The following is an 8322-nucleotide window of genomic DNA, read 5'->3' on the forward strand; positions in this document are numbered from 1 at the left end:
GTAGAAAAGGGTGCACCAACTGCCAGAGAAAGGGTGAATGTGGAGCTGAGACCTTACATCCATGAGGAACAAGCCGAGGATGACGTGGAGGGGTAGGGATTATACCACTGAGGAAGTTTCTGCCTTCATTCTTTGGAATGGCCCTCTCCTGCCTACTTGCATGGTCTTATCCCCTCAGAAATGCCTTTTGAAATAGTTTGGTAATATTTATTCAGCCAATACCAGTAACAGGACAATGAACCAGGACAATTGGAAAGAAGTCAATGGAAAAGAGGAAATTGATAAAACAAGATCCCAAAGAAAAATATGGGATAGATAGAAAACTAACCAAATGAGAATGGGACCTTCATTGTAGAGAGATGAAATCTGAGTAGGCAGACATATAAACAAATATGGAGATAAACAGCAGGCTATAGGTCAACAATGTAGGTTGCAAATACAAAAACACGATTCAAAACAGCTTATGTAAAAAAGAGAATTTATTGGCTCATATAATTGACAAGTCCTGCAGTATGAAGACTTCAAGATAGATGTGTCTAGGAACCCCAGGACACCATTGGGAATAGACCTGCTTTCCTCAGGCTTTTTCTTAGGCAGGCCCTTCCCTTGTGGGGCACGATGGGATTTACAGCACCTGCCTTATTTCTTTATAGATTAGCGACCCCCAAGCAAAAGAAATATGTTCTTCCAAAATAGACCAGACAAGGCTTCATTGGTCTGGCCTGGTTCTCATGCCCATCCTTGATTCATTTACTGCTGGCTGGCTGGTTCTGTGTCCCACACCCAGTCTTGAGGAGATGGGAGTCAGCCCATTGGTGCTACATGCACTAAAGATGGGGGGGGCGGTGTTGTTTCTTCAAGGAATTTGGAATAAATGGATCTGGGTAATGAAAAACAAGAGATGCCCATGCTAAAGGGAAAGTTCAGGGACTACAAACTTGTTTCATATGAGAAGAAGGTTAAAATTTTATCCCCAGGATTTGAGGAGAAATTAGGAGAAAGGAATGCGAGGAAGTGAAGGGAGAAGAAAACATAAGGCATCAATGCAGTGGGAGTCTACAGAGATTAGTAAAATAATCACTGGGGAGCCCCTGAGGGCCCAATTAAAGTCAGATAATGTGGATTGGTCATTAACTCATTAAACCCAGTTTTTGGAACATTTTACTGTAGCTTTCCCAGGACTGGGGATTGGCCTAAGGGTGGGGAGAAATCAGGTGCTAACAAAGTCATGGTTAAGGTGTGACGAAAGGGAAACTAGAAGTTGGCTGTTGAACTATGAATGGGGGAGGGTCAAAGAACTGAAGGTCATAGGCATATAAAAAGCAGTTATAGCAGGAGTGTTGGAGTACAGACGAGAAAGGACAGGGTCTCTGGAAGTTCAAGACATATGGGTAGAAGATGTAGAGTCACGGCTAGGTCTCAGGGTGCAGTTGCATGTTGGTATCTCTCAGGAGCAGGTGTTGAAATGGAGTGAGGAGTTCAAAAGGCTTACTAAGAGGTAACACCAGTGAAAGGAAAGGGGGAAGAAGTAGGAATGGCTAGGGGAGCCACTGGGGCGCGATGCAGGCCTGACAAACTCTTTTTGTCCTCCTGACCAAGATCTGTGGGACAAGGAATGCCCATTAGAACAGTCCTGTGTTGGGTGCGAAGTGGAGGCCCTTGAATCACCATCTGCCTCGCTTAGTCATTGACTTAGGGCTGCACAGAAAAGAGCACAAACTCCCTTGCAGACCGAGGCAGACTCTAAAGGAGCTAACAATTGGCAGCTGCCAGCTAATTGCACCCCTCTGCTGACAGCCAACCTGTCCTTTCCCGAAGGGGAATCTGAGCTTGCCCACCACAGGCACATTTGTGCAAATTAGAAAAAGGTACTTGCTCTAAGGTACCTATTCATATGGATACATGGCTTGGGGAACATAAGGAGACTGTGTATTTGGAGGTGAACAGAGGCACCCCTACCTCTGGGCAGACACAGCTCTGTACCGGGGTGGGCAGCTTGGTGAGCAGTGATCAGAGACAGCGGCCATTGTTCACTCCTTCACTGAGGCCCCTTGGACAGCGCATGTGCTGGAAGAGTATATGCAGTGACTCTGATGGACAAACTGTGAAATCGACAGTTGTAGCAGCCACCCCCTTTCCGTCTCAGTGGAACCCAGAAGATGTCCTCCCTTCTCCATGCAGAGAAAAGTGATCTCTCAGGTCCTGAATAATCTAAACCAATCGAGGTAATCCCATCCTCTTTGCTTGGGATTGGCTCTGGAATTTGGGTTTAAAGCAATCACTTTGTGCATTTACCTTTTTTTTTTTTGGTCCAGCGGTGGGCATGTGACCTAAATTTGTCCAATCAGACATGATTGGAGAAGAGTCCCGACCCCACCCCTCACTCACACTGGGACAACAGCAGGGAGCCTGTGGTGCCCACTGCTTCTGACGGCCGCCCTCAACTGTTGAGGGGAGCCAGGCTTTGGATTAAGTTTACGGAGTGGGGAGATGGAGAGGTGGGGAGAGCCCCGACCCTTGGATCCTTGGTGGCATTGGCAAGCTGCTTGATCATGGAGCCCTAAAGTCTGATCTAAAAACAATTTCTATCACGTGAGATTGATATTTCTATTAGTTAAACCAGTTTGGGTTGGGCATTTATATTCTTACATACCACAGTATCCTAAAACTGCCACAGTCTGTGAGGCGTTATCTGAGCAATTAAGCTGGGAAGCACCCCAGGGCAATGGCAGAGGAAAAGGTGGAGAGGCAGCTTTTGGTTAACAGCATGGAGTATTGGGCAAACTTTCCTTGAAGTTGGTAGATACTAGTGATGTGGGCATGGGGTTAAGAGAGGGTAAGACATTTTTAAAAAGGGGTGCTTCTAGGTGTCAGCAAACAATATTCAGTATGTTTAAAAACATGGGCTCTGGGTTCAAAATGCTTAAGTTCAAATTCTGACTCTACCATTTCATGGCACTAGCACTTTGGGCAGTTGGGTCTCTCTGGATCACAGTTTTTTCATTCTCAAGAGGGTTGACATCTGTGAGGGTCGAATAGGATAATATTCACCAGGCATCAAGTACATAGTAAAGCTCAATAACTATCACTTTAAAACCATCAGATGAATGGAGACTATTTCTCAACTGAAACCATACCGTTGACCCAAAACTCTACACTATCTGTTTTGTATCTAGGAAAAGGGGGGAGGGAATGGGACAGAACAGCTGGAAATGTGGCTCCTGTGGAGGTGAGAACTGAGAAGGAGTGACTTTATGGGGTTTGATATGTCTCTCCTGCCTGTGGATCGGAAGCTGAGAAACACCGGCGGCCGGGAGCAGCAATGGGCGGGAGGAACAGGCCCCTTCCTCTGAATGCAGGACGGGGTGGAACTGAGGCCAGGTGCTGGGGTATGGAGCACGGGAGGGGCTGCAGCTGCCTGAGGGGAAAGGCCATCTCTTGAGAGGATCCTGCAAATGGAGGTAAAGGGTCGGCTGATAAGAGCGGAGCCTGAGTCCCGGAGGGCTTTATTACAGACTGACCACATTCAGTGTTCCACAGGGGCCAAAATGACAGCCAGCACCGTGGCTCAGCCACTGGTGGAGAATAGCCCCCTGATGTGAGGGACCAACAGTGACCTAAAGAGGGGGATCACATCTCCCACTGTAGGGAAGATATTTTGTTTTTCTAATTTTGCACAGGTTGTGCTAATTTGCATGGCAGAAACACTTAGCATCTGAAGTAAGCCCACTCTAAGGCATTTACCTCCGGAATCTGCGGGGCCCTGGGGTCAGTTTCCAGGGAAAGAAGGCTCCCTCACCTTTCTCCTTGGTGGTTAACATGCTGCCTGTGGCTAATATGTTGCCAGGTCACTAGCAGTTTGTAATCGTGGTTGTGTCCACTGTGCTGAGCTCCCTGGGGAGACTCAGAGAATTCAGACAGTGGTGCTGCTGGGCTGTGTGTGTCCAGAGGTCACCCGCTGCTCTGCTTGGGGTCAGAGCAATATGGGGAAGAGTGAGGGGGACATAGCGTGCCAGCATGCGAGCATTTGCCAAGATCAGAATGTTCCCCATCACTGGGAGCAGATGAGATCTTGGAACCCGGAATCACAGTCCCAGCTCCAGCAGGGCCTCTGGCAACAACCCCAGTGTCTTCAGCTACAGACACCAGCTCTGTGAGCGCCAAGAAAAGCAAACACAGGCCCCAGATCTCCTGTTGCACCAACTGGAAAGGAGCCCACGGTAGAGGGGCTGAGCTGTAAGGACAGTCTTCCAGCAGCTCTTGACTTCCTGCCATCCTTCCCCCACCCCGATCGACAAACAAACAACACACTAGTAATGAAATTTGCAGGTGTGGCTGGTTTATTTTCTTGGATTCTCTTTTGATCAAAATCCCTATAGGACCCATCGATAAAATGGTGAATAAAGCTGGATAAGGCAGTACGTCCCACACATTTGCATTTGAACAGGACAGGAGTTATCCTGTAAAGCAGAGATTCCAATCTGCCCCTGGGAGCGGGTTCTTTTTAGTGGACCCAATGGTGTCCCTCAAATGCCCTCCAGGCAGCCCTTAGGGAATGTATTCCAAGTTCTCTTCTTAGAGATGGGGGGAGGCAGCGAAGGGGGTTGTTCTGTAAAGCTTGAAGAGCAAGGCAAGACAGTGGTGTCTTAAAACCCTGGCTGTCCAAGTTTGGCAGTCAGGTCAGAAATTCATGGGGAGGAACGCTGTAGGAGAAGAAAAGTAGAATTACTAACATCAAGTATGACAATAGCTACCAAGGAGAGGAAAATATCCAATAGTTTACTAAAGAAAATCGTGAACCACCAGTGGCACAGAGGTGAGTGAGGAATCTGAGATCTGAGGCGTTTGAATTTCCAGAAAACAACTTGGGAGCTGTTGGTGACTCAAGTCTTCAGGTATTTCTAACGCTTTAGTTTTCTGATTAAACAAAGTTTAGTCCTAATTCAGTTGCTAGATTTCTAGGTTGAGATTGATCAACAAATAATTGTTGGTCATCTCTAATGAGTAAGGCATTGGGTTTTCTTTGGGTTGATCCTCCTCTGTTCGCCTGTCCAGGAGCCCTTCCGCCTTGTCTCCCCGCTCTTCCAATTCATCCTTCATCTGCCACCATGCTGTCCAAAATACTCTACTTTATAATTAGGGAGATTTTCCAGGATACTCAAGTATGAAGAAAAGGCCACCCATCATCTTTCAGCTTCAACAATTATCAACATTTTGTGTTAACCTCAGAATATGTTCATTCTCTTTTTAGAAAAGATTTTACTTATTTATTTTTTTAGAGAGAGGGGAGGGGAAGGAGAAAGAGAAGGAGGGAAACATCAATGTGTGGTTGCCCTTGTGCATTCCTGACTGGGGCTTCGCCCGCAGCTCAGGCTTGTGCCCTGACTGGGAATCAAACTGGCAACCCTTTGGTTTGCAGGCCCATGCTCAATCCACTGAGCTATACCAGCCAGGGCAGTATGTGTTAATACTTTTTTTAGTCCTCACCCGAGGACTTTTTTTTCCCATTTCTTTTAGAGAGAAAAGAAGAGTAGGGTGGGGGAAGAGAGAGAAGTGGAGAGAGAAACATTAATGTGAGAGAGAAATATTGACTGGCTACCTTCTTGTACATACTCCAACCAGGGATTGGGATCGAACCCAAAAGCTGGGTATGTGTCCTGACTGGGAATTGAACCAGTGACCCTTCGGTCTATGCGACAACACACCAACCAACTGAGCCACACCAGCCAGGGCCATGTGTTAACTCTAACTGAGGTTTTCATGATTTTTATTTTAAGGTGGAATTTGACTTGCAGTTTTTATCCTGTGATAAATTAGCAAAAATTCTTGGTTCCCTCCCCTGAAGTTGACTTGGCAGGAACTACAGAAGTTGGGACCTCCATGCTGGGGCCACCACCCCTAGCAACCCTGGCCTCTCAGTTCTGCCACATCCACCCTGAATAATCAGATGGCCTTTCCTCTGTGTCTCATCCCCTCAGTATGTAAATATCCAGGGTCTGGGGATCTGATTGGCCAAGCCTAAGTTACATGTCTGTGTCCTGGATGCTTAATTCTGCTCCCTTGCTGATTACTTTGAGTGGAGAAGGGAGGTCCTGCTTCCATTCATTTTATGTTGTCCCCTTATAGGAAGGTGATTTAGATACTGAGCACAAAAATGACAACAGTGTATTGTACCAAGAATATATCTCCTGCTTTGACCAGTCTTTGGAGCTCCAGCTGGTAAATTCAACATCCTATTTCTTCCCTCTACTTGGCTGTTCCTCAGGTGTCTCAGACTTGGTATATTCAGCTCTGAGTCTATCCTCTTTCCCCCAATCATATTCTTCTCCATTCCTTTGCTTGGTGAATGGCATTACCATCCCCAGTTGCTCAAATCAGAAACCTGAAAGTCATCCTGGAATTCTCTGATATTTTCCACATTCAGTTTTAACATCTTTTGAATGTATATCCAGCCCCATTTCCTGTGTCTCTGGCTCTATGCCCCCTGTTTGAGTCAGATCCTCATCATTGATTACCTGCAGTGGCCTTGTCTTAGTTTCGGTTCCTCCAGAAGCAGATCCTGAAATAAAGGTTTGAGAACAAGTAATTTATTTGGGAGGTGAAGTACATAGGGTAGGGGAATGGGTGAAACAAGGAGGAGGAAACAGCAGAAGTTCGATTGTTAAGCTAGCCACCATGGTGGGCAACTGGAGCTTAACCCACTGGGACTCACACAGTCCGGAGTTAGGTACGCCAGCCCTCCCCAGTCCCTGGCTGAGGGCGTGCCTGGAGCATGAATTCTCTGACACCGCTGCAGGCAACAAAGCAAAGTCCAGCAGCAAGAGAAAACTGTCGGGTGTGGAAGGGCAGATGCTGGCAGTGGAGGACCGTTGGTGTGCAGCCAAGTCCTAAGGGGGAGGCACAGGCCTCCCGCCTTCCTTGCATTCATTGCACCCCTCCCACTAACCCAATTTTCAATTTTTTTTTGCCAAAGTGGTATTTCTGAAATTGCAATTTGATCATCATGTCATGGCCCTGTTGATACTCCTTTTTAAGTTTCCCACAGCTTTCTACATACAAATAGAAATAATTTAACCAAGGCCCAAATAATTTAGCCAAGTGTACAGGGCCATTTCTCCAACATTTGTTTCTTTCTTAGTTCTTCAGCCTCATTTCTTACTACTCCTGTTCTATGTCCTCTCACAAATACGATATCCCATTCTTGTCAAACCACTTGCAGTTCCCACAATGTGCCACATTCTTTCACATTTCTTCATCTCTGCTTATGCCTGCTTCCTCCTTGGAGTGCTTCTCCTGGATGCTCTGCCTGACTCCATCCAGACTATGGTGTAGCCAAGCATGTAGGGCTCTGGGAAGACTACCAGAGTTTCAGTCAAAGTGGGGCGAGAGAGGGAAAGGGAGAAGGAGAAGGCGGGGGGAGAGGAAGGGAGAAAGAGAGAGAGAAAGAGAGAGAGAGAGAGAGAAGCACAGGTATCTATACACCTATATATCTGTGTGCATGCTCCTTGTAGGAATTTATCCTGAAAATGTGTCCTGCTGCTAATAAAATAAAAATAGAAGTTGAAAAGTGACTGAACTAGACAATCAAAATCCAGTGACATCAAACGTTTGAATCACATAAATAACTCCCTTAGTTCAAAATCCTCATTGCTCACCAGACAACCTTCTGGGTATAATAAGATTTAAATATTAACTGCCTACAGGGAAAGTACAGGCCTTACCAAAATGAGCATTCTTTTGTGTGTTGTGGTCATATTTCTTATTTAAATGAATACATTGCACTACGATTTACATAGCCGTGCCCTGTGTGTTTGGTTTCCATGTGTGTAGTAGTCTCCTTGAGTCTGATAACTCAGAGGCACTATGGAGATCAAGTTTTTTTTTTAATTTTTTTTATTAATTATGCTGTTACAGTTGTTCCATTCCCCCCTTCATTCCCCTCCACCCTGTACCCCCCCATCCCCACCATTACCCCCCCTTTAGTTTATGACCATGTGTCTCAATTCCTTTAGATTCTATATTTCCCATGCTATTCTTGCCCCCCCATCTATTTTCTATCTACTGTCTATGCTACTTATTTTCTGTACCTTCTCCCCCCATCTCCTCCTCCCACTCCCCTGTTGCTAACCCTCCTTGAGATCTTCATTTCTATGTTTCCACTCCTGATCTAGCTGTCCTTTTAGTTTGCTTTTGTTTTAGGTGTGGTTGTTAATAACTGTGAGTGTGTTGTCCTTTCACTGTTCATGTTTCTTTAACTTCTTTTTCTTAGATAAGTCCCTTTAACATTTCATATAATAAGGGCTTGGTGATGATGAACTCCTT

The sequence above is a fragment of the Artibeus jamaicensis genome, unplaced genomic scaffold (assembly GCF_021234435.1).
Source record: "Artibeus jamaicensis isolate MK-2021 breed Jamaican fruit bat unplaced genomic scaffold, CSHL_Jam_final scaffold_474, whole genome shotgun sequence".
Classification (NCBI taxonomy): domain Eukaryota; kingdom Metazoa; phylum Chordata; class Mammalia; order Chiroptera; family Phyllostomidae; genus Artibeus; species Artibeus jamaicensis.